The sequence below is a fragment of the Rhinolophus sinicus genome, linkage group LG01 (assembly GCF_036562045.2).
Source record: "Rhinolophus sinicus isolate RSC01 linkage group LG01, ASM3656204v1, whole genome shotgun sequence".
In the NCBI taxonomy this organism is placed as follows: domain Eukaryota; kingdom Metazoa; phylum Chordata; class Mammalia; order Chiroptera; family Rhinolophidae; genus Rhinolophus; species Rhinolophus sinicus.
Genome location: NC_133751.1, coordinates 164,734,111 through 164,761,557, shown reverse-complemented (window position 1 = coordinate 164,761,557; position 27,447 = coordinate 164,734,111). Strand labels below are relative to the sequence as shown.

At 36.0% G+C, this 27,447-nt stretch overlaps 1 protein-coding gene and 1 long non-coding RNA gene across 4 annotated transcripts in view; one reads left to right on the top strand and one right to left on the bottom strand.

Moving 5' to 3' along the window:
* Positions 1–16,446, bottom strand: part of ITGA4 (integrin subunit alpha 4) — a 142,895-nt gene extending 126,449 nt beyond the window's left edge. Inside the window, exon 1 of the mRNA XM_074338800.1 lies at positions 16,382–16,446. The gene's annotated coding sequence lies outside the window, so the exon portion shown is untranslated. The remainder of the gene's footprint in view (positions 1–16,381) is intronic.
* On the top strand, positions 481–19,632 carry LOC109458853 (uncharacterized). 3 transcript variants are annotated; one of them, XR_002139295.2, is made up of 5 exons: positions 3,097–3,204; positions 3,460–3,579; positions 12,067–12,178; positions 15,388–15,589; positions 19,251–19,632. It is a non-coding gene; the product is annotated as an uncharacterized LOC109458853 (long non-coding RNA). The 3 variants fall into 3 exon arrangements; XR_012498361.1 differs by lacking the exons at positions 3,097–3,204; positions 19,251–19,632 and adding an exon at positions 481–2,583 and having other exon boundaries at positions 15,388–16,368; XR_012498359.1 differs by lacking the exon at positions 19,251–19,632 and having other exon boundaries at positions 15,388–16,368.
* Positions 19,633–27,447: the final 7,815 nt, after the last annotated feature.

Here is a 27,447-nt window from a genome sequence, read left to right as displayed (position 1 = left end):
GTGAACTAGTGCTTTCATTGGAAACCAGTGTTTCACCTAGGTGGTGATTTATTGTAGAAAAAGCAGAGGCTGGAATTTTCTTGACTGCTCTTCAGCTATACATCTGATCAGAGAGAGGACACACAAGCATGATGCAGTTTATACCTCTCTGTCCTCTGTGCACCATCATTAACAGTCTTTTCTAGGACTCAGAATTTAGGCAGCAGCACACAGAAAGATCTCAGGTCCTAGAGTGCTTCTCTTGGTGCCAGAATATGTAATGGGGTGAGAAAAAGGCATTTTTCCTTTGCACGAAGACATTTCAGTCCCATCCTACATCCCAATTCTTAGAATATTTCTACTTAGATGTTGTGACCCCATTGCAATCTCTAATTCTCTTTATGTTTCTGTCAAATCAATTTCCCTTTCCAACTTCCCTATTCTGGTAAATGACAGAAGTATTTTTTTAGTTACCAGGATCAGAACCATGTTTTACTTCTTCTGCTTTGCCCTTATATCCAAAGGTTGCTCTTTAGATTTTCCAAACAGCTTTCATAGCTGTATCTTTTTCTGTAGTCTTATCAAGTATAACATGTTGCCCAAATTCCTTCAGTCTTCAAAATTGTTTTCCCAACTTCCAGGTTCTCCGCTCTTTTGGTTTATCTCACACACAGCAGGAAAATTACTCTCTCTAAAATACAACGTCTGTCTATCACTCCGTTGTTCAAGAATATTCTGTGGCGTACCACTGCCCTCAGAATAAATACAAAACTTCAGACAGAACTATAATGCCACCGGTGAGGCAGCATTTCTGAACCAAGTCAGTTGTATACTTTACTCCTACTCTGTAAAATTGTCCTCATATCCTCAAAGGCAATATCATTCATTCATTAAAAAATACTTTCAACTCTGCTAGATGCTAGAATGCACCAATAAAAATGAAAGACACAATTCTTGAGCACACATCACTGGGAGTCTAGAGGGACATACACACAAGTCAAACAAGTTTCATGTTTGACTGTAAGATAAAAGAGCTGCTCAATATCCAGGCTTGGATAATCAGAGAAGACTTCTTAAAGGAAATGACGTTTACACTGAGGCCTGTAGGCAAAGCAGGAATCATCCAGGTGAAGAGTGGGCAAGCAGTGCACCAAGAAGAAGGAAAAGAATGTGTGGAGGTTCAGAGGTGAGACTGAGAATGGTCTGTTGAATTAACTGAAATAAATTTTGCTTTGTTGGAATGTAGTATAATGGTGCCTAAGACAGGAGAGGATAAATCCTAAGAGCCAAGGTAAGAAATTTGGATTTTATTCTAAGAAAAATGTGGAGCTATTGGAAATTATAAAAGAAGGAAAATACAATGAGCATATTTGTCATAGAAAATGCACTCTGGCTGAAGGGTGCTGAATGGGCCAAGAAACGAGGCAGAGGACCAGGAAAGAGGCTGCTTCTAGAACCCAGTGAGTTTATGGTGGCCTAGACCTGAGTAGTGGCAGTGAGGATAAATGTAAATCCTTGAGATAAAAGTGATAAGAATTCTAATTAATTGTAAATGTGGTCAGTCAAAGTTGAATCACAAGTTTCTGTTTTGGGCAATTGCAAGAATGATGGGATCATTTACTAAAATAGGAAACACAAATGGAATGGATTTGAGGTTAGATATGATGGTTTGCTTTTGACATGGTAATATTGAGGTATCTATAAGACTTCTAAGTAAAGATGCAGTATAGACAGATGAAGAAGTAGGTCTGAAACTCAGGAGAAAGATCTGGGCTCAAAATATAGTCTTGGGAATCATGAAGCTATAGGTGGTGACTGAAGGATGAGGAACGAATGAGGCCACTAAGGGGCAATGAGAGGAAAAGCAGGCTTTGAAGAGCCATAGCCCTCGAGAGCATGAGCATTTTGAAAAAGGCTTAGGATATAGACACTGCAGAAGGTGAGGCAGAAGATAAGTAGTTGCAATGGCATGAAAGGGTCATAAAAAGGAGACTTTCAAGAAGAGACCAACATTGTTAAGTGCTACTAAAACGCAAGTAAGAAGAAGACCCAAAGCTGCACAATAAATTTAGCAATAAGCGAGTATCGGCTATTTTCTCGTTGTCCCATCCTTCATCTTGCTCCATGCCCAGAAGTTTGACCAGTATGGATGGCTCAGTGAGCTCTATTGCTTCCTTCTTTCTGTTTGAGTGACACCAATGGTGAGTACTGGAAGGAGATGAGAAGGAGAGAAGGGAGGAGAGTGAATGGGAATACTTTCCCTCAGTTTCTTCTCTGTGCATTTGCTGCAGTCTATCCATTTCTTGATTTAAGTTGCAGTTCCTGTCAGGTAGCTCTCACTGCTTGCCCCTTTTGGACTAGGGCAGGAAAGAGTTTCCGGCATTTATTAGCTTTGGAGTATTGTGCTTGAGGATTCACTATACACTTTCAATAGCCCTTAACAGTCTATTACATTCTCTTCAAATAATTTCAACTTGAATGTCCCACCTTGTTCCTGCTGGAATCTTGATAAACACGATGGTCATTTGTGACTTCGGTGAGAATCCTTTTGGTGGTTTGGTGGACACAGAAGCCAGATTCCGGATGGATCAAAGTAAATTGGAGGTAAGGAAAAGGAAATCACAACTAGAGTATTCTTTCAAAAAAAGTTAACTATTAAAGGGTGAACAGAGAAGGGGTAGGGGCCACATATATAAAACCAGAGAGGTTTTATATATTTTTAAAATTTTTATGTTGGGAAAACTTCATCATTTCATTATTTGTGAAAATAAAGCAATATAGGAACAGATTTTGAGGATAAAGTAGAAAAAAGGAGACAGCAACGGCAGCATGGTCTCCTAAAAAGGTGAGAGGAAATGGGATTCCTCCTGATTGAAAGGCTAGTTTTAGACAAAGAGACCCTGTTCAATAGAGGGAAGAAGGAACATATGGTTGGCACGCAGGAAAGTCTGCAATCTGAATGGGAGATGGAGACTATTCTACTTGATCGCTTCTCTTTTCCTTGTGAAGCTAAAGAAAGGTGGCCTGATGAAAGTGAAAGTCAGCGAGGGGGTTGGAGATTTAAGAAGAAGAGAGGTTATAAATACTTTGAAAAAAATAGATTGTCAGAACTCTTTGAGAACACAGTTGAGGCTGAAAATCACGCCATTAAGCTAGTGCCAATCTTCAAGTTTGTATGAAATTTCTCCCAAAGCACTGAGCAGTGTGGGTTTTCTTTCAGAAAAGGTGAAGAATTAGATCTATCTAAGTTCGAATTTTTTCAACTACTCAGCCTAAAGGACAATAGGAAAAGAGGGCTGAGAGGTAGGAAGAGAGTATTTGAAATATGGAGCATGGATTTTAATTTAGATGGGGAAGGTAGTGATAGAGAGATAAGAGTCAAGAGACTACATGTGCCTAAGAAACTGAAGACAGATGGGCTGGGGCTAATAGAGTGGGATTGGTGATCAGAGACCTGAATGCCTGAATTTAATATTTCAGTATAACTCTTCGGAATAATGACGAAGTCCCGGATGAAACCATGATGGTGGGTGGCCGAGGTGGAGAAAATATAAACATAAGCCTTGGTGGGTGATCCATAGGAGGGTTGCCATTCCTCAGGTAATGTCTTCTTTGCATTGATTGAGCTTGACTTTTTTCAGTGAATATTATTTATAATTAATGCCTCATAAGCCATTTATCAAATTGTAGTGTATCACAAATATAATTTAAGCATGAGAGAGTTACTCTTTACAATTCAGTTTTGGTTTTCTGAATCATTTAAATCCTTTACTTGAAAGTATCGACTTCAAAAATATATTTTAAAAAAAGAGAAAACAGGTGGGTTTTTTAAACCAGGCTGCCCAGAAAAGTTCCTCATTTGGTTTTCTCATTATAAAGCACAGAAGGAAGATTTGGTTTGAAGTTTTAATTTACCAGAGCTATGTAGGATTAGTTTTTTTATATGCAATCCAGTATTTGACAGTTGTTAAATATTTGCTTTAACCGTGAATTTATTTTGAGTAAAACACAATTGCACCTACTGTCTCTGCATGACTCTTTAGGAATTGGCATACACTCATAATATTTAACTAGAACAATGAATGATTTAAAAATAGAAAATGCACAAAGTACTGTACTCCCTTGGAAGCACATAAGCTTTGACAGAAAGTGGAATAAAGTGGTTGAGTAAAAAGTTTCAATGTAATTTTTTTTCAAAAAACCTTTTAGTTTTATTAACTTTAAATGTATTTAGCTCTTCAGCAGGATCTCTTTGGAGCACACTCAAAATCCAATAGTGTGCATCAGGCCTATAATTACAGGCCTTAAGTTTTTTTCCCTTTGAAAGCATAAGTTATTATATAATAATGATAATATTGATTCACATCTTTTAAATTTATAGATATACACACATATATGGCATTATACACATACACACACATATATACACACACAGGTATGTGTTGCATGTTTGTGTGTGTGTGTATATATATATATATACATACATACATACCTACATACATACATACATACATATATATGTATATATATACTTATACATATCCTGGTCTTGGTATACGAAGGTGACATTATTAACATTTGTTGAAAAGTTGTGAAGGATTGTATTGGACTGGAAGCATTTTCTTTTGTGACCAATGAGTAACCTAAGTGATGGAATAAGGATACAGTGGGTTTCTGGCTGGAAATAAAGATACAGTGTGTCTTGGTGACAAAAAACAAAACAAAACACCCAGATATGTTCAGCTTAATGAACATGAATTTGATCTCATCATCTTCATGATATAAAGCAACTGTGAGAACCATTCAGTCATTCATGAAACATTTATTAAAACCCCACTATGTGTTTCCCTAAAGATAAAGTGAGTTAAGTATGAGATTTGCCCAATATGGATTGGGTTTGTAACTGATCTATTTATGCTTAATATTTCATATATCACCTGTAGAAATGATGTATATTAATACTGGACATATTTTTGTATAAACCAATCTATACTGTTCTCAAAGAATTTTATAACATTTTGGTAGTTTTTAATTATAAATTATACTGATTCTCATACATTACTCCTACTTACTTTATGAAGACTATGTCTATGTTTTCCTTTTGTATGACCCAGAACATATTTTAATAGTTGACTATTTGTATTTTCTTCTAAGTTTTATGGATTTTATTATATTTCATAGCATTTCTTTTTAATCTTAAGAAAAAATACTAATTGCAATCACCAACAAATACTACAATATAAATGTAGAAACTCTCTGTGTCTATTTATATGAGCTGAATTTTAGAAAAATTCAAGAAGAAATGCTGATGTTCCAACTATGGGGTTTTACCTAGATTCATACATGTTTTCCCCTCAATCATTACAGATTATAGATGAGAACAAACAGTAGATGCTGAGCAACTGAAACTATTCAAGCACCATCATTGCTTTGTTACTGTTCATAACCTGCAACAACCAACTACTCAATAGTCTTTTGTAATGAGAGATGTGCTGATCAGATCTAGGTAAATTGGAGGAACCAGAATATAACATTGATAGATTAATGAAAATGATTAAAGCACTAGCTTAAATGGTAGTATATTTGTTTAGGCAATATTTGAAATATGTAATGACTGCTAATAATTTTACTTATTATGCTAGTTTATAAAATATCTGTTTTTAAAAAGCAAATCACATTAATTTTAATACCAAAGTATTGGTTATTCATTTATATATTTATTATGAACACTTCACATGATTCTCAGGATTTAAGTAATATCCTCATTACTTCAATACTAGCCACTGGGTATTCAGTGGTAAATAAAATAGAGTCCAGACTTTCATGGGGCTTTCAGTTTGAGGCTGTATTATTCAGCCCTGGGGTGCTTATTAGAAATACAGATGTCTGGGTCTTAGTTCTGAAGATCTGGGATAGGGACTAGGAAACTGCATTTTAAAGAGATCATCTGAGAAAATTTTGAAGCACATTCTCAACTTTCATTTTGATGACTAGTCTTTTTTAAAATAGATCTTCTTGAAATGTTTATCACATCGTCATTCTTCTACTTAAAACCATCCAATGGCTGCCTGCTGATTTAGAAAACTTCCATCGCTCCTGCCCTCCCCTCTGACCTTCTTTGGCCAAGGTTTTCCCACTTGGTGAAACCGTGATTTATTGGCTTGCTCTGCTCCTGGAAGCCAGGCACTTAATACTGTGTTCAGGGCCTCTGCCCTTGACATTTTCTCTGCTTGGAATCCACTTCCCCCATATTTTCTCATCGGGTGTCAACTCAAGCACAATTTCCTTGGTCGGCTTTTCTGCACCACGCCTACCCTGGGATTCTCCATCAAATATTTCCCACAATTGCAAACCTGGGCCCTGTGTAAAAGAATGGATTTGTAGGACTGATCCAGATGTCATCAACGAGCAGCTTCAGGAGGCAAGCCCAGGATTCTGTACTTCTAACAAGCCACCAGGGCAGGTCTTATTATCAGGCAAGTGTGGAAAACTGTGCTATCAAGTGTCTTAATTATTATTTTCACGGGGGCTATCACTGTCAGAAAAGAGCTTTGCTGGTTGAGAGTAGGAACTTTGGGGTGCTCCTCTTAGGATCAAATTTGCCCTCTTTGGTAGGACTTAAAAGGGCTCTAGCCTGGGGCTTTCTCTTGTGGCCATAATCTGGTCAAGAGGGAACACCCAATGTGTCCTTTATTGTAATATATTCTGGGAGTCCAGACCATTCTTGACTTGGCTTCTTCTTCCTGCTTATCTTTCAGAGCAGCTAGTCTATTGCCTTTAGATATTTCTAGCTGGGAGTCTGTGGCCCATGATTCAAGGGGGGACATAGAGCAAGATCACTGAGCAGTCTTATCAAAGTCTCTCCGGGAAGCAGAAAAGGGAGGGAGGCAACTCCCACCCCTTTCCTCTTTAGTGTATGTATTTTGGGGGAGCAGCTCATAGCACATCATCAATTCCCTCTGAAAAACTAATTTTGAAGGTCCAAAATCTCTCTTAGCTCTTTCACCCCATTTGGTTGAAGGTTAACCAAGAGTTGTTAAACCAAGTCGTTCATCTCCTTGAAAAGTACTGCATAGGTAGTCTAACACTTCACTTCAGAATACTGGAGTATTTTTCACCTCTTGTTTTGTGAACTCAGCTACAACTTAGGTAAAAAGTCCCAATTTAAGATTTTATAACTATAATTAGTACAATGCAGACAATTAAAAATAAGGTGATATGATAGACTCACTGGACAATTCCTTTAGACTGGATGGTTCAGACAGGCTTCTATGGACAAGAAAAGGATGAGCTGTGAAAAGATCAGGGAAGGAAGCATATTGAACAGAGGAAAGAGCTGACTTGAGAATGGTCATGGAATGGAAAGCAGTCCAGGGTGTAGAGTGTACAGTGCGTGAGGGAGAGAAGAAAGTCAGAGAAGTAGTCAGGAGCCAGCATGTGTTGGGCTTTGTAAACCAAAGAAAGACTTTATTTTTTTAAATGGATGGATCGGAATGGGGATGGGTGATGAAAAAGAGGAATCAAGGCTAACACTTCAATGTCCAGCTGAATCATGCTCCCATCATAAAAACAAAGGAAAGGTAGCAAAGAAGGGTCCTGCCCTTTAATGAGAAGTCATGTAGCTTGACATCAGGCCAAGACTTTTCAGTTCATTCCACTAAACTTTTGCACAACATATTGCTACCGCATTTTCAAGTTCAAATGTTCACTTTTTGAAAAATTAAGCATTTTATTCAGCCATTTAAAATGCTTAAATTCATGCCATTTCCTGTCTCCTTTCCTTTACCACCGTAACAGCTGTTCTAGTTAAGAGTCTGCTTTATTATGTGCTTGAATTTCAGCCTTGATCGAGAAGGTAAGGTATCACAAATAGTCCTTCGTGCTCTAAAATGACCTAAACTTTGTAATGGTTAATAAATGACTCGAAGGGGGAAAATAAGGAATTTCATTCTAGACTCTCAAGAGTCGGGACCTCAGATCAGGGTTATGAGCATCCTTGGAGGAGCCTGTGCTTTGTGAAGCTGTATCTCATGACAGGAAATGTCAGTAAGAGGATTACGAACATCTATCTACATTTGATAACGTGGGTTGAAATCAAGTAGTCTGGGGGAAAGCCATGGAGATAAAGGAATTGAGTTCAATTTCTACAAAGAAAAGACAGGAAGTGTGGTGGCTAAAGAAGTCATACGATTTTCTCAGTACAAAGAGAATCTTGTTTTTCTTCTGGTTTGTCAGAATGTGACTGAATGAGGAGCCTGACAATGTAGAAGCTAATGGGACCTGGCGAAGAGATGAAAAGCAGAAACATTAGATATCGAAACATTGTTTTGGGGCATGGTGGCAAAAAGCACAGGCTCTGGCGGTAAACTGCCGGGTAATCCTGGTTTCTGTCTGACGAGTTGTGTAACCAGCAAGTCACTTATCCCTCAGTGCCTCAATTTCTTAAGCTGTGAATGGGGTAATGATGCTCCATGTCTCTTAGCATTGTAAGAATTCAATGAGAGCCTATGTATGGAGCACTTAGAACATGGCCCACGCTGTATAAGCAGAATGTACATATAGATATCAGAGACCCTTGTGATCATACTGAAGTGGCTTCCCCAAGGATGCTTGTCAAGGTGAGACTTGTAGACAGGATCAAATTCTGCTTTCTTTGACAGCTGTAATCTGTATAGGTGATCTATATATAGGACTAGAGCTCTGAGATGAAGTTCAATCTGAAATGAGGTCCACACATGGTAGTGATGAAAAGCAGATAATAAGATAAAGGCTCAAAAAGGATTATGTTAATGCAGGGGCCCAGGGACAGATGAAAAGGAAGGGAACTGCGAAGTAAGACAGTTTTGAATAGCCTAGTGAAAGCAAGCAGGAGAGGCTCCACGAGGTTGAAAGAATGAAGAGTCAAATGGACAGGTTCAGGGTGAGTAGAAAAGAAAGAGTATGAAATCATTCAAAACACAGATGCTAAGGCAATGACTATATTAAATAAATAGATAAGTGAGTAGGTAGAGAGATGAAAGACTTAATTCTTTTGAGAGCTGCAGGGAAGTGAAAAGAATCAGTTTTGGCTATAGATGTAAATATGGGAGAAAAACAAATGATGTGTTGAAACTGACAGATTGCTCACTTCAAAAAAGATGAGCTGTGTTATAATGTCACCCATTGAGAGAGAAGCCAGACGCTGGGGAAGTCAATTCTATCTGTTCTTTAAAAAATCATTGAGATTTGAAGGGTTAATGTGGAAAAGGGTGTTATCAGTGACAGGAGACTTTTGGGATTCTTCCAAACACTGGAGCCACAGCCCAAACACACTGCTCCAAGCATAAGGCTAAGATGGCAAATGTGAAAGAAACGGCTAGAAAACGTGTCTAGTTATGTCTGCCACATCTTTTGTGCTCAGTTTAAACTGATTCAAGTGAAAAATCCTGGCTGATCAGTTTTCACAGCTGCTTTGCCATAGGGAGCAGCTGCTACTGGTGCCAAGTGAAATACTCACATAGGATGCCAACAGACAGAGTGCAATTCAGGGCAGGGTGCAGACAGCATACCCAGAGGGCAGACAATGGTAAGCACAGTGAGAAATGGCATTTCAGGTTTCTGAGTTGGGACCTTTTCAAAATTTACAACTAGATAAACAGAGACGATAGAGGTATGCTGTCAAGCACTTTGTCAACAAGCATCAAGACACATCAAGCTTGCCTGACTCTCCGCTTACTCCCATTGGGGCATGAGTTTCCAGGGTTACTTAAGTTTTAGTGTGTGGTCAGGTATAGGTAAAGCAGTGTCATTAATACTACTATAGTCAGCAAAACAGGACTCACAATTTAACCAAGGACAAGAGAGAACTATAGGAAGGAGTCAGAGAAAGGTTGGCCGCTATTGAAATCGGTTTCCTTGATAGTATTTCAAGGTGCCTGGATTTTCCTCTCAGGCATTTGGAGCCATAACTGGGTGTGGAAGTGGAGATGCATTTAAAAGAAAAGGAACTGGGTGATGGTGGAGATGGAACTATCTACTATGTGTTTAGAGATGTTGAATTTTTGACAAGGACAGGGAAAAAGATAAGAGAAGATTAAAACATTATATCTAAGCAGCAGGTGGAGACAAAAATCAAGGATCAGAAGGGATCAATCTGTCTTTGGGAGGGAGGATAGAGGCAGGAGAATGGGAGGGCTGGTGAGGGATGGACTGATGTATTGGGGAGCCTAGAAATATCCTCAGGGCCAAGGGAATACAGGTGGAGATAGTGTTCTGGAGCAGCTGCAGCCAAACTCATGGCTGAAAAAAGTGCATTAAGGGTATAGCATGGTTGAGATCAGAGTCTTGAGTAAAATCAGACTGGAAACACATTCAGGGAAGAACCATCAAGGATAACTGAGGAGTAAGGTCAAGAGGCAAAGATAAGGTGAAAAATGAAGAAGTCATCTCTTCCTTTTTAAAACTGTAACCTCGGATTTAAACCTATGCTAACTGAACTAAAGAATTTTAAAAGTTAACAAAGCTTTCAGAACTTCTGGTGGGTATAACTTAGACTTTCTCTACCCCCACAAACAGTTATGTAAAAAGTAATTTTAGATACACATCATTTAGAACAGATTTGGATATTAATGTACTATAGGAATCAATTTGGCTAGCAGGAAACTGATTTTCTCTTTAGTGTCATGAGCTGTATAAAACATTTCAGTTCCTTTTTAAAAAAAAACTGAAAAAATTATAGCCTATTTTGCAAAATGAGTAAAGATAATTTGAGTCTGAAAAGTAGGAGGAAAGAGGTAATGATGGAGTGTGGGCCCAGAGCCCTGTAAGACAGGGCTTGTCGAGGTTTCCGATTTCAGTTCACATGGGACCTGAGCAGCCTAGGGCCAGATTTGTTGAGCAAGGGAAGGAAAGAAAACCAAAATGAAATCTCAGGAAGTTAAAATTACATTATAAATGGATCAAAAACCCTCTTGCTTTGCCTAGATTGATGTAGCGTCAAGGACTCTGACTCCCAAGCATGAGGAAGTGTTTCAGAGCAACCCCATTACATCAGGCACAACATAAAACCCAACATCCAATCCAGCCCCTGCCTCATGATTCATCAAAATAATGAATCCAGGTTTCCTCCAATCAAAATCCACAACATGCTTCATGAATATTAAATTTGAAGACACTGCCAATGTTATTTTCAATAGTATGAGAAATCTATAGAATGTATTCTAAACCCCTGTGAAATGTATTATCTTGGTAATCTGGAAAATCAAGATGCTCTGACAATGAGAATCTCATATTATTTTCTCAAATTATCATCCTGACCCACATGAAGAAGATTTTCCATAAGGTGCCAGTGCAAAATTTGTTGAAAAGCAAAAGATTTTCAAAGCTCAGTTGTATTTTGAAGAAACTGGCTTATTGACTTTGTGAAAGATTTTTTTCATAGTTTTCTGGGGAAAAGACTAACAGATGACTAAGGAATCATTATTAATGGTAAACTAAATGGGTACATAGATGTTTTCTACTAGCAAACACAACTCCCAAATTCATTGAACAATAGAAGAGAGTGTTATTTTCTCTAGAAGTTCCAGAATGCAAGCTCATTTACTAGAGAGATAAATCTGCATAGAGGATTGTTTAAGATGCACAAAATGTTTTAGAAAGACCTTGATCAAAATGAATACTATCATCTAGAACTTTCAGATGCTTTTTTCTTACTGCATTCACTATATCATTGTTATATTGACTTTTGTGGATGTTTATACTAACTGTTGTTGACATTTTGTTATACTAGTATTTCATAATATCTACAAATGTATGTTCCCCTAACTTCCAACAATGCCATGTATACAGTGTATCTTCCATTCTGGAGAGAATTACTTGCATCAGTGCTTCTTAAATTATGCTTCGGATGCTTTGTTTTTGTTTGTAATCGGTTGTGGTCAATTCTATTGTACAACAATGAAAATCAATTACTGGCAAAATGAAATTAATAAAACAGGCATATACACATAAGCCACATTTTGTTATTAAATTCAGTAGTTATATTATCCTGTCAAATTTCTATGAAAGGTTTTAATGCTTACTCCCATGTTTCCATTTATCTCATTATAGACCAGTAACGGTTTGCGGATTGGAACAGATCCATGGTTCACGGTTTGAGCAGCACTGATTTGGAGGGTTCAGATCAATCTGATCTATCATGCGTACCCACAGTACAGAGACAGTAAGTTATAGAGATCCTGCTCCATATCATAGCTGCACAAATAAGCACTATCTTTTATTTATATAGCATGTTTTCACTTCCCAAAATGTTTGTGTGTTTATTTTCCCATTTATCTTATTTATCTTCAGGACAGACTATGTGGCAGGTACATGAAATCTCATTACTTTATCCACAAGAAGTCAACATGTCTTCATCATGAAAATGAGTTTTTTAAGTGCACACGTTTTAGCCTACTATTTTCTAGTATCGCACTGTGAAAGTTTGGATAGAACACGTCCTGTATAAACCACAGAGTCAATTAAGTTATTGACCTTTTTATTTCAATTCCAGAAACATTTACTGAGGGCTCATATCTGCCACGCACTGTCTGGCCTCTGTGGGGAATCTGAGCGATTAGATGTTGCTTCTGTTCTGTAGATAAAGCATACAATCAGTATGTTTAGTGCAAGGCACAAGGTGATAGAGGTATTAGATGAGTACTAAACCAAGTGCTATAAGAGCTAAGAAGAAGGAGAGGTTAATTTTGGCTGGAGAAAGTAGCATTTGGGTTGGGTCTTGATGTAGAGTAGCTTTTGGAATTGCTGAAATGAAGTTTGATGAGGAGGTAGAATAATATGAAAAATCACAGAAGTATGAAAAAAGGGAGGAATCTAGCAACCAGTTCATTCTAGCTGGACTGTGGGCATGCAAGGATCACTTCTGGGAAATAAATCTGGAAAAGAAGATAGGTGCTAAATCATGGGAAACTGAGTAGGGAAGCTAAGGAGTCTGGATTCCTTTTCTGCCCCACAAGTACGACTGCAATGCTGAGTGGAGCCTCTCTGCTCTCAACCTCATTCACTTTGACTGAAAACTTGATCACAATTCTCAGAAGGTATTCTTGACCATACAAAGCTTAACAAAAATAGATATTACAGAAGACGTGAATGGGAAACCAAAAACAGAATGATATCATATAACATACAACAAAATATAACAAAAGTCCTGATTAAACATGTATGTCCCTCTCAGCAACTCATTTCATTTCTTACTGGGTACCAAGACAATTCATCTCTCAACTTTTCTTTCTCTCTCCCAGAGCAATTTAAAAATCTCTCTTTGGATAATCTTATATTTCCATATTCCTCAGTCCATTCAGTAAACCAGGGACTCTTGTTAATATCATCTTCCTTAGAATCTACACAGGAAAGGTATAAATAACATTCAGATCTCTTTCTCTTTCTCTAATTTGAATAGAGGCATATAGAGATATTTGGTAGATGACAGTTGACATTGAAATACTCAGGTAGTGTAAAAGCTGGGCAACCAGTGGTAAGCAGAGGAGTGTGCTTGAGAGTGGAGAAGCAAAGAAAGGAACAGGGATAGAAAGCACGTGATGTTTGAGAGCTAGCAAGGACAGCCCTGGCATGACCTTCCAATGCACTTTCAGTTCCACATCTACTGGAACTCTTTTTCTTAGATACCTGCACAACAGTCCTTTACGCCTTACAATACATCTCTTTTTATTTACTTTGGCTTTAATGAGTTTTGATTGTGAAGACACACTGTATTTCCTATCTGGTTGTAAAGGAAGAGGAAAATAATAACTGTATAAATCATCTTCAAATCTACAAAAGTCACAAATGGTATAACAGAGGCCAGATATTAACTGTCTCCAGAATAATCCAGGCTCATGTTTCTCTCCCTAGTCTTAATGAAGCAGACGCTGGGCATATATAATTTTAAGTTATCTAACATTTATTTGTGATAGTTAAATTTGTTAATAAAAGGCAACTGACAAAGGGAGAGGAAATACTCAGAACAATAATGGCTTTGGTGTGTTGGATGCACATACTGCTTTATAGCTCCCCACAGTTCCCCGTTTTATGAAACAGAATGATGAAGAAAACTTAATTAAGAATGTAATGATCATATTAATTCAGGTAAGAATTTAGAATTAAAATAAAAGATTTTCTTCTCAAATGAAGCCGAACCATAAAGCTGACAGATAATGGTAAAAATCAAACTCTTGATCCTGCAAATGGTCATAGGCTTTGCAGGCTGAAGGATGGGAGTTGCTCTGTGAACTCAGCATATTCTTTCCATCAGCCACACTCTTACATTGTCCATATTGTCACCTTTGGTTATGAAGGACACCAGTAAATACAGCACCCTCAGGAAAGCATGATGAGAGCTCATAGACATGGCACCAAGGAAAGAGATAAAGTCACCAGCATGGGACAGAACAGGCTCTAGGTTTCAGAACATTGAATTTTATGATTAAAAAGGGTAGTTGCTAATAAAACTCAGTAATTATGACATGATTTCCCCAACCATACTTAAGGTAACACCAAGGTTACACAAACCAAATATTTTAATGAATTCATAAACACCAGAAGGCATTTCTAGATTTCCCAGCTGTAAGGGTTCTAAAATATAACTATTACATTCAGTTCAACAGAACAGTAAAGCAAAAACACTTATTGCTGGTGACATTCCAGGGAACAGTTAAAATTGCTTTATAGCCTTTGGTGATGACAGTGGACAGCAGTGTAACAATACATAATAAGGTGAGTTTAGTTTTATGTCCTGAGAACAATCTGCTTTACCCTTATCGTTCAATTCTTTAAACTGTTTCTATTTTAAGTAATTATAAACGATAGCTGGCAAGTGACAGTTATAACCACTGTAGCAAATGGACTTTGTGATAGCACTGTAGTCTACCCCTTGAGGATTATAATCTTAGACGTCTAGAGAATTTAGTGTGAGAATATCACATGAAACGAATGCCTCCTCACTTACACTAGACTTATAAGAGTCTCCTTCAAGCAGGACCAGCTCAAGTTTGTGCCTAGTGGTGCTTTCCAAAGGGGAGTACATATAACACTAGTGATGCTTGAGTTGTTATTAGGAGATACAAGAAAAAAAACAAAACATTTTGTTTTAATAGTCATATTTTTATTTGGAAAATATTTATTAAGATAAATATAAAGACCACATCAAATCCATGATTTCATAGATACTATTGCTTAAGATGGATTTGTTTAAAATGTTCATGTAAAGAAACAAGTTAAAGAAGTAATTGTGTAAGTGGGTGGCATGTGGTAGAAAAGGCAAAATTTTTGATGTGGTTCCAGCGGTCCTCAACTCCTGGTATGCATGTCCTTGTAAATTCCCCTCGCATATTGAGTAAGGCTGACATGTAACCAATAGGGTCTTGTAACCAACAGACTGTTGTGAAAATGAAAGCGTGTGACTTCCAAAGCTAGAGCAAAATTCATTGAGACTTCACTTTGACCTTGGATCATTTGTTCTGAGCGGAGTCAACTGACTTGCCATGAAAAGCAGCCCTACGGAGAGTCCCATTTGCTGAATGACTGAGGCCTCCTGCTAACTGCCAGCAAGGAACTAAGTCCTTCTGTCTACAGTCATGTGAGTGAGCCAACCTCTTGACTTCAACCTGTCTGGCACCCAGGGCCAGACCACCTTAGCTAAGCCACTTTTGAATTTCTGACCCATCGAAACTGTGTGAGATAATACATGTTTATTGTTAAGATGCGAAATTTGGGGGTAATTTGTTAAGTAGCAGAAGATAATTAATAATAGATAAAGAACACCATGGCCAAGACTGGGAAACAATGATAGAGAATCCCATTTACCATTGCTCATGTATAGCTTTGTTTTTCTTTCTCCTCTTTTCTGAAACTTCTGTTACATAGAGCTGAAATGAGATCTAATACAAAGTATATCTATTGCTTCTGCTGTTTGTTGAGCCTGCACATGGTACCTTTTATCTGACAAAGTGTTCACTATCACTTATTCCTTCTGATAATGAAAGGATTATAGGCTTTTAGTGAATACAGACATTATAGCCAATAGAAATTTAATGCCTTCCAACAGCAGTCTGCGAGATGTGATGTGAACTTCTGACTTCCAAATGCTAAACAACTTGCTCTTTTTTCTTGCTCCATTTTTGTGTCTAAAGGATCTCAAGGCATCTGCCATCTCTCAGCTCTATTCTCAGGTGTGATTTTATAGTTTTCCTGGGCCTTTAACTGGGTCCATGGCAAATTCAGAGTTATTGTTATTATTTAATGCTTTTTTAAAAATAACAACTTCAAAAACATACATTTAGGTATTTTTCTTATTAATTAACTTTCTCCTCATGTCAGCAGAAGCAGGTTGATTTAAAAAGTTCCTTGACACATTAGTCCAGATTCTTACCTTCATTCAGAGGACTCGGTGGGAAGAGTCTCCTGATGCTGTTATTTCCTCAGATTAAGGGACAAAGAGCTAGTGGAAAGAGCAGAGACAGAATAAGGAGAATTCAGTTCATTTTCTATATTTACTCACATACTCACTTTTTTATTTCCCAATTATTTTCCCATCATCAACGGAAGTTTCTTATTAGGTCTTGGGTATGCATGTTGAAAATTAATTTGGTTTCCACTGTGTTATGCTGTGTCAGCATTTCCATAATTATACCTCACCATTGGCTGTCTCCTTGATGACTGCTAAAATTATATATCATGGGGTTTAACTACCGACCAGACCACGGTGTTTTTTAATCTTCACTAGAATTACTTCTAAATAACTAAGGAGCTAATCGTCCTAGCTCTATTTTTTCTTTGTCTCTAGTTTGGGGCTTTTCAAGCACCTCTCTTTCAACAGAACAGAAGTTCCTTTATCTTTTAAATTATCAAGCTGCTTTTGTTCATGGTTTTGGGGAAAATGAACAGGGGCTGCATTCCTCCATAAGTCCATCAGAAGAGGCTCCATGAGCCAGTCTCATTAATACTTTGCAGGATGTTCTGACCCACAGACACATTACTTGCCACATAATACATTTCGTGAATACTTAATTTTGTGGATACTTAAATCCCACACTATCACTTCTTGATTCTAGCTCAGGAGTCATATTTTTCAGTGCCCATATCACAATTAGCCCAGATGAAAGCAAATATTGGTAGAGATGTAAGCTAAACACACCAGGAAGGCTAACTTGTAGTTCTGGTTCTATGTCTCTAATGATGACTTGGATGGGCCTCATCACTCTCCAGGTGCTGGTCACTCTATCTGTAAGACAGGAGGGTTCAAGTAAATAACCAAAGATGACTTCCAGCTCTGTAAGCCCAGAGCATTTGCAACCGTGATGGCAGCTCAAGATGCCCACCACACTTTATGTCCCAGCCACTTTTGTCTCGGTGCTCACTGGCTATTTTATTGTCACCAATCATCCCTGTACCTTTTCATTGCTTTGTCTCCCCACCCCCACAGTTTTGTTGATTCCCCATCCTTTATTTCTCTCTCTAAAGTCTCCACAAGGCCAAGAGGGTAAGATAGAAATACAGATTGGCTACCTCGTGATATAAATTATGCTCTTGTAGCTTGTTTCGGAAATAGACCTGAAAAATGACTTCTAGGAAAGTGTCACCCAGCCATTCTTTATGTGCTTATCGTTTCTTTCTGGAATGTTCTCCTTTAATTAATTGGTTATTTATTGGTTTGAGGTCTCCCCTTAAATGTGCTCTCCATATAAACAGTCATCTATGTGTCGTATTTGGTGCTTCAGCACCAGCACCTAGGCCATTGTTGGATAAAATAATAATTGTGGTTGTTAGTATCAACTTACATGCTCAATATACTAAGTTAATTAATTGAACCAGAATCCCTTTCAAGGAAATCTGGCTTCTGAAAAAAGTATGCCCCCCAAAGACATCAGAACTATTTAGAAATAGCAGCGGTTCAGAAAACACTTAATGTAGTCACATTAAATTATCCCTAGTGTGATATGAGGCAGAAAATCGGAAAGAAAGAAAAAATTCCTAGACAGAGCAGTGTCTAGTAAACCTTCTCTAAATAGTTTGCAGCTGTGTGGCATGTGGTATGACTGGATAAACAAAGTTAACAAGCACATTTGGGTTGGAGAATTCTGGCTATAATTACACATTACATGTCTTTCTGCGGTCAGACACAAGGTACAAATCTTAGGGGTGCTATTCTGAATTACCATGCCATTTTAGGTCATTAATTTTAGTTCTATAAATGCAGACTTTACTAATCTACAATTAATTTAGTTTTTTAAGTAGGAGTGGTTTCTGAGAAGAAATATTAAGTGAAAAGAAGGGAATATAAATGAAATTTTAAAAAATTAAAATTCATGACTTAAGGTCTAGTTTTACTTTGTAATTTGGTATAAAGAAAAGAATGGACTCTTCAATTTTGGTAATTAAATTACGTCTGTGTATTCCACTGGTGTTTTGAAAGTTCATTGCTTATTTAATTAACTAAACAGTCCTTTGGGGCCCTTATGCAAGAGAATACAAATTGCAAAGATTAAAAGGATGGATAAAAGCTCAATTATTTGTACTCCTTTTATACATACCTAAAATACAAAGATACAGCTCACTTAAAAATTATGTTTCAGCAAAGTTTTGCTTTTCTGGAAAAGAGTTATCCTGAAGTACTTAATTTATAAAATTGATATGTCAAAGTAAAATTATTTTGAGGATTGGCATTTCATAAGCAAATATAAGTCACAAATTATGATACTATTGAAATATGTTTCTACTTTTACAACTAAAATTTTACTTTGGAAATTATTGCAAGCAGAAGTTTAAAAACATATTTTAATATTTCTTATAGTTATTTTTTAAGTTACATACCTATTTAATTGAATGGGATTGGCAGGCAACGTATTTTTTGATGAAATGAAAGGAATTTGGGGTTGAATAAATGTGAACTGAAAATCTAAGTAATGTTAATGAAAGTCAGTGACAGATATAATAACAAATTTAATTTCCATATAATGCTTTAAATACAGAAGATAACTTCAGATCCCTATGTGACACAAGACATAGTTCATTTACCACAAAAATTTACGTTTTTAATTTCAAAGATTATTCATAATCAATGTATAAAATCGTACGTTGTAAAAACAGCAGAAAAGCAAAAGAATGGGAAAAGTAAGCCATGTAGAGAATCACTGCTAACATTTTAGTATTGCATTGTGTTGTTTCTGGAAAAGCAAAATGCGCTCTATGTCTCTGTCTCTCTAGTTGGCTTTCTATCTCCCTCCCTTCCTTTTCCCCAGGAACCCTGTTCTCTCCCCGGAACCCTATCTACCTGGTCCTTCCCACTGATGAACCCAAGGGGAAGTAAGAGTGTGGGAGAGCTCAGGTGGTGCAGGGCGTGGAAGTCAGCCTGCGGGCACAGAGCAAGCACCATGGAGAAGAGCAGAGAATGGATCTGGAGGGACAAATGGAGGCTCATCAGTACAAAACTCTTCCTTGTTTTCTTTGGATATTACTATTCATAAAACTTGTTGCTGTTTGTGACTATTTTTACTAAATAACACAAGGATGGTCACCAGATGCAAAATAATTTCTTTGCTATTAACCACCAAATAGTAATGTATGCAATTATGGTATTTGTTTCAAATATGGCATTTTTAAAAGTTTTTCTCAAAGTCGTATTATATTGTTCCACTGATTATCTATTCTTATTAGAGTTGCCATTTTAAACTATTAACCTAACAATAGTAAAAAATATATATATATAGAACTTCCTCTTTTTAATGTTAACTTTACTTCTTATTAAAGTCTGTAATTCCTCTCTACTTGGTATGCTCTTCTTCAGGACTATTTTGATCATTTTTTCCAAAGCACAACCACATATTTATAATATATAAGAAAATACATCAAGTATTTTCAAGAAAAATACTCTGAGAAATGTTGAAATGTGATAGTACATTCATTGCTTGTGGGCAAACTTTCTAACACTGTTTGGCCCCCAGAAACTAGCAAGAAACCACAATAGCCTTGAGAGTGAAACTGAAGAAACCAGCTCCTCTGCTATAAATACAAAAATAACCTCCTGAAATACTCCATGGGACCAAGGGTCCTTGACGCACCTTTATTTTTTTTTTTTAGCATCCCTTGTTCACATGTCAAATCAGACAAAAATTTTGACACTCTAGATTCAGTATAGATTTTTGTCCCCCAAAAGTCACCTTTCCTATTTTAATTGGTATGTTAGAAAAATTCAACCATTTCTACACTGATATAGTGATTGGTTACCACAATATTAAATCTGCCCTTCATGATATTACCTGAGTAGTGGTAGAATACTATAGTGGATGAAGAACACTTGGGAAAGAGAAGATCTGAAGAGGAATAAAAAAGAAATTCAAGGGTTTAGTTCGGACCCGTTGAAACAAAGAGGCCTGTTGGACATCCCAGGGAATAACTGGTTTGGAGTTCACAGGAGAGGCTTAGACCAGAGATATGAATAGGGAGGTTGTCATTATGAAAGGTGCTTAAAGCCCTAGTAAGATCACCAGGGAGAAAGAAGAGTTAGGGAAGGAGTATTGAACAGCTCTTCAAAGCATGCTGATGTATGGATTGCAAAGCATTTGGACAGAAAGGGAGCTTTCCAGATATTAAAGTGTCTTTTTAAAACTCTAATAACTAAAACAATGTGATAATGAATTGCAATAGAGATCAATGATAAAGAGTCCAGAAAGAGACTCAAGCATATATGGGAATTAATAAATGATCAATGTCACATTTCTAATCTGTAGAGCTGGCATAGATTATTCAAAAGAACATAATTATCCTGGGATTCCTTCTTCATTTTCCTTGGGTGTTGCTACTTTTAAAAGTTGTTGCTAGTTTAACTGTTTCAACAAACAAAACTGAATAGATAAAAACCTGGAAAAATGTTAGATCCTGTCTTAAATCCATATGCAATTTATTTTGATGTAATTTATAAACAAATAAATTAGCATACAAGTAAAAAAACGTAATTCTGGGGTAAGGAAGTATAACTAAGCATGTCATATAAGATATAGAATACACTTAAGGGAAAACACTATTTTTAGCCATATTTTAAAGAATCTAAAACAATGCAAAAAGTCCCCGTAGGGGAAGAGAGGAGGAGTTTATAAAGAGTAAATAATGCCATCAAAGAGTAAAAAAAATGACTCACTGGGAAAAATATTTTCAACAAAACTGACAAAGGATTATATTCTTAATATAGCATATGATGTTTTATAAATCACTATCACACAAATGAATACATCCATAGAAACCTAAAGTTTATGTTAAATTTTTAAAAATCATGAAAAATATAAATGACAGACAATTTGCAAAATGATGTTTAGTATATTTAATTATAAAAAAACTAAAATGATAGTGAAATTACATTTTCCATATCATCAGATAGGCAAAGATATTACTCAAATTTTATATTATCGATGGAGGTCACTTTGGTGATGCATATCAAAAGTCCTAATACTAGCTCGGTTAGATAGTGTTTTCCAAAGACAAGAGTAGCAATATATAACCCATTCCACATGTTTTTCTTACAAATGTGACATCAACACTCCTCCATCTAGAGATGGGGTTTATGCCATATATATATTATATATATATATAGGCTACTTATATACAATATATAGTATACATGATATCATATATATGATACTTTCTCTTGAAATGCAGCCCCACCATCATGCGAGGAAGCTAGGCCCTGAGTTGATGCCAGCATCAACCACTAGAAATTTCTAGACAACTAGAAATGCGAGTGAATAGGCAAGCCTCCAGATGACTCCAGCTCTTAGACTTCCCGTATTCCAGCTGAGATCCAGTAACACAGAGCATAGGCAAGATGTCCCTGATGTGAATTTCTCACCCATAGGGACCATAGGAAATAATAAATGATTATTATTTCAAGTCACTCAAATTTTGGGGTGATTTTTAATGCAGTAATAGATAACTAATACATTGGCTTTTGGCACCATATATCAAAGGGGATATACAGGGGATATCTGCTGACTAATGTATCTTGAAGAAGCACTCAGACAAGTGTACAAATATTTGTGTACAGGGAAGCTGATTACAGCTTCCAATTTTTTTTGCTCTTATAAGCAAGATCATGTCAAACGATTGGGAATTGCTTCAATTGTGATACATTCATATAATGAAACACTATTCAATAATTCAAAATATGTAGTAAATCTGTATTTGAAATAGGAGTTCTGTAATTTATATTATTAGGTAAAAAATCATATTTCACATATTTTACATGTACAATCCCATTGTTTTGGAAAATTTTTCTCTTTATCTAGGCATAGAAAACTTTTGAAAAATATTCATGAAAATTATAATGGTAGATATCCTTTAAAATCAAGTAAAACAAACTATTTCTACTTTAGAAATTATAAAGAAAAAACTCAAAGCACTTATGACATTCAATTAATATTCACACATGTTGTGAGATAGATATTATTAGTGCTTTCACTTTTAAAGAGATACGGTGCACATGTCATATTTTGAAAAACTGCAAAATGCTGTCCTTGTCCTTCCACTCCTCCTGTATCCCCTTCCCTTCTGGCAAGTGTCCTTGTTCTTAAGAAATGTCTAGGGATACGAGAATAATAATTTACTTGAGTGAATGTGTATAGATACAACCTGAAAATAAATGAGTTAAGTCATTGCATTTCAAAAAGACCCTGGATAATATTATTATGCTTATTTTTATAAATAAGGAAAACGTTTCAGAAACTCTAACTGGTTTGTCCATTATCAGTCAGAAATTATCTGAGGACAAACTAGATATGCCAACTCCAAAATTTGTGATCTTTGCACTGTACTAGAAAGCACTGCATAGCATTTCAAATTTCTATTGTGCTGTATAGTAGGTATTATGCAAAGAGAATTATACAGTCAGACTTCCCTAGACATTATGGTCTATCTAAATTAATACTCATTTATTTCATTTACACAGAGCTATGACGTTTAAAAAAGATAATGAGTATTACACACTGAATTTCACAAGTGGATTATTATTAAGATGATATAGTTAGAAAAGAAGCTAAAAATGAAAGTGTTCACTTTAATTCTGTTCTAATTACGTACCAAGAGAATTCATTTATTTAGAGAACTATATATATGCTGCTTGTTGAATATAGCCTACTTAGTTTCCATAGTCTAAAATATTGACCAGAGGGCCTTATTTCAAACATTAATACTATAGGTCTGGTCCAAGCTGTAATTATGAATTTGGCAAAATTTGTCTTTAGAACTCATTCATTTTCCTTTATCCTTCAAATCTCATTACCTAGATATAGGGACATGTGTCTATTTTCCCCAAAGGAAGATTGATTCTGGCCATAAAACCACTGCTAGTACATTGTGTGGCAATTCTATATCATTGGCCCAGAAATAATTACAAATTTTAAATTAGTTATCCTGTCTTAGTATTTGACTGATGTTTCATTATGTTGCTTCTGGATGCTTCATGGAAATAAGCCATTGAAACTTTTCATAAATACCCGGTAACATTTTGCAAAACATTTTCTACCTTTAACATAAATTACATAGGGATGTGCCATTAATTAGGAAAATGCCTAAGATATTATCAGCTATACCTCACTTTCCATATAGAGGAGGAAACTGAAGCTCAGAGAGTATTATTACTCAAGGATCAAAAACTAAAAAATACCAGAGCCAGAATTAGAAACGAGATTTCTTAAAGCTTCATCTACTCCTTTCTCCCCCTGGCTCCGTTTCCACTCTGTGGCAATGCTGCATTTGCTTAGTTGGGCCAAAAACCAAAAAACAACAACAACAAAAACAAGTGACTACTTTCAATCCTCCAGGAAGGTTGTCTTCTGTCTGGGAGATACTCAGAACACAGTGGTTGCTGGATTCTGTCTAATTAACAAGACAGTTCTAAATGTCTACTAAGGATGTGCCTCGTACCATAGGTTGCATCCAAAGCCATTATTTAATTGAGTGGTTATGGCAATCTTCCTAAATCATTGCAAATTATTAAGCAGCATGTGGTACAATTGGGACCAGGAAGACTCAGGTGTAATAAATGTTTTTCCTTTGAGAGAGTCATTTCTTCATGATATGGAAGCAATTCTTTAGGGAAATAAAAGAAATTTCAATTGTAGCAATTAAGCATATTGAAAAAAATATTTTATACATAAAATCCTTTGCTGCTTGTCTGAATTAAAGCATAAATCAAAGATCCATTTCCCCAAATGTTATCAAAACCATGCAAATTCATTTAAAATAGAATTGTTCTTTGACTCATTATATTGTGGCATAAACATACCAATTATATTCCATGAAGAATTTTAAATTTCCATTTCAGTTATGTATTTTATTCAGATATTTATGCTTAAACAAAATAACAAAACCAAATAATCAAACCGAAAAAAACTCAAAGGGAAACTTAGCAAGTAGGATATTGGTGTTTAGAGAACTATAAAACAAAAAGTTGAAAATCCAGATAATTCATAAAACAGAGGTATTTAAAAAATAAATAAGGTATCAGGAATAAGTCTATAGTTACTGAGCCAAAGGTAATAAGCCAAGAACTAGAATATTAAGAATGTAACTTTGTCTGGTTCTATCATTACACTGCAAGCCTCATGGCTTCAATAAAACCGATAACAGCCTTCCTTTCCTTTCTTTTCCTTTTCTTAAAACCCACATATATTGTGTCTGTCATATTTCAGTTTGTGTATAAAATTTTTGAAGCATGTTTTCCCCTTTTTGCTACATATTAATTAGTTTCTTGATACTTTTTATGGGTATTAATTATAGATGGATAACCCAAAAATTCAGGCTATGTTGTTTTTGGTTATTCTGTTATTTCAGAATTTTTCAATATTATTGAATAAATTTCATTCAAAAGCATTTTTGTTAAAATCTGCTGGGTAAGCAGTGGTTTGAAAATACAATATAAGGGAATCCCGAAATAGATAATAATTTAAATCTCCAAAAGGAAAAGAAAGACCAAAAATTTACATATTACATGCCCACATCAAAAAAAAAAAAAGAAATTTAACATCTGGGAGTCATGATTAGGCATTAAATTAAGGCAAACGGATGTCAAGAATTTCAAATGAATTTCATTAATCAGATTTGATATTACATCATTTGAACAAGAGTCCTTTATTTCTCCAATTCATAAATAATATCTCTTCAAAAACCTGCCTGTGGGTGAAAATAGAACATAAAATTTACATTACTCTGAAGGAACAGGTGCAGAAAGGGACATATGGCTGTGAGGCTCTCTGCTTATCATCCATACTTAATGCATGGGCCGGAGAAAGTACGTTGTTTTGAAATGTATATCTCATTTTTTTCTTTAAATATGGAGTTCTTTTTTCTGAAAAATCTTTCGGAGCTGAAAAAATTAATTACGACACAAGTCTTGGAAAAATTTCTGAAAACTGGACAACTAAGTTTAGTACTTAATGGAAAACTATGAAATATAAAATGAAATAAGGTAACTCTTAGACAAATACAGAATAAGCACATCTAATATTTATTGAAGTCACTAATGAGGGAAAGAACAAGGTGATAAAATGGGTTCAAAGAGTATGTGAAGATCTGAGCATTTATGAAAAATGAGGAAAGAAAGTCAGAATAAGTTTGCTGGGTTAGATATAAAACAACATAATATTCTATAGTCAATAAAATCATACATTTGTGGCTAACTTTTCTACCAGGAAAACTCATTCGTATCTCTATCAAATAAAAATCTATAAATTAACATGAAACTGCAGAGTCTGGTTCTTAATCAGTGGTTAAAGCCAAATGTACACTTGAAACCTAGGTAACTTCACTAACCATTGTCACCCCAATAAACTTTAATAAAAAAAAAGCCAAATAAACAAAGCTCCATTCCCTTGATAATCAATCTTTGAGATGTCCTGTGGACAATGCTCCAGTATAACACTGAAAGAACTTGCAATCCTATTTTGCCTTATTCCTAAGTTTGGGATCATTTTTCTTAACATAATATTTACAATGATGATATTATCTGTCTGATAAAGTCTATAAAGAAATTTTTATCGAAGGAAACAGACCTACAATTCATTGGTTGAGTTATACATAGTAACCACTGAGCCATTATTTTGAGGTTTTTTTAAGGAAAGAAACCTATAAAATTGCTCAGTTCAAGGGAAGACATCCTACTTTCCAATTTGAACTAAAAGTATTTTTAATGTTCTGAATCATAAAAAAAACCTTAGTATGTACTGAAAACAGTGAGAACTTCAATGTGACTAGACTTTAAAGAGTGCATGTATGATTCTAGGAAGTTGGGCTAGAATTGCAGATGCCTTGGGGGTGGGGTGGGGGCGGTTCATAACAAGCAAGTGTACTTTTTCCTGAAGGTAAACAGAGAGCTTAAAGGGGTTGAAAAAGCAAGCGTGACATCATCAGCCTGGTTTTAAGAAAGATTCTGGTAAGTTCTCTTCACCTAAAACATACTTCATTGCCTTTCAAAAATTTGTTTTCTCACTAGCTTATCTATGACATTAATAACCTGGTTTTACTTGTATAAAATATTGGTCTGTTGGGTACTAGGAGAGGATGCAATGGGATCACTGCACATGGCCTAACTAAAGGCTGGAGATGGGTGGAAAGGAAATTAAAAGTGTCCCTTTCCTATCAGTGGGAATCTGACAGTGTAAGTCATTCCTTACCACTGACTAAGACTATAACCAGTAGGGTGAGGTGGATGAATGCAAGTGGTGAGGGAACATTTTTATTAAGATCTAATTTACATATGATAAAATTCATCATTTTAAATTGTACATTCAGTTGTATCTTTCACATAATCACAAGACTGTGCACCCGTCTTCACTATCTAATTCTAGAATATTTTAATCAGCTCAAATATAAACCCCAAACCCAGTAACAGTCATTTCCCATTTCCCCCTCCAGCCCTTGGTAACCATGAATTAATTTCCCTCTCTCTATAGATTTGCCTATTCTGGATATTTCACATAAATGAAATAAAATACTATGTGGCTTTCTGGGTCTGCTTTCTTTCATTTTGTATAATGTTTTTAAAGTGCATCCATGTTGTAGCATGAGTCAGTACGTCATTCATTTTTAGGTCTCAATAATACTCCACTATGTGGATATATCACATTTTGTTTAAGAAATCATCAGTGATGGAAATTTGGGTTGTTCCTACTATCTGACTGTTGTGAATAAGGTAGATATGAACATTTGTGTGCAAGTTTTGTATAGCTATATATTTTCAGTAATCTTGGGTATACACCTAGGAATGGAATTGTTAGGTCAAATGGCAATTCTATGTTTAACTTAATGGCCAAACTGTTTTCCAAAGTGGCTGCAGCATTTTACATTCCCACCAGCAATGTATGAGGGCTGTAATTCCTCTACATCCTTGCCATCACTAGTCATTGCCCAACTGTTTGTTCACTGCCATGCTAGTAGGTGTGAATTGGTATC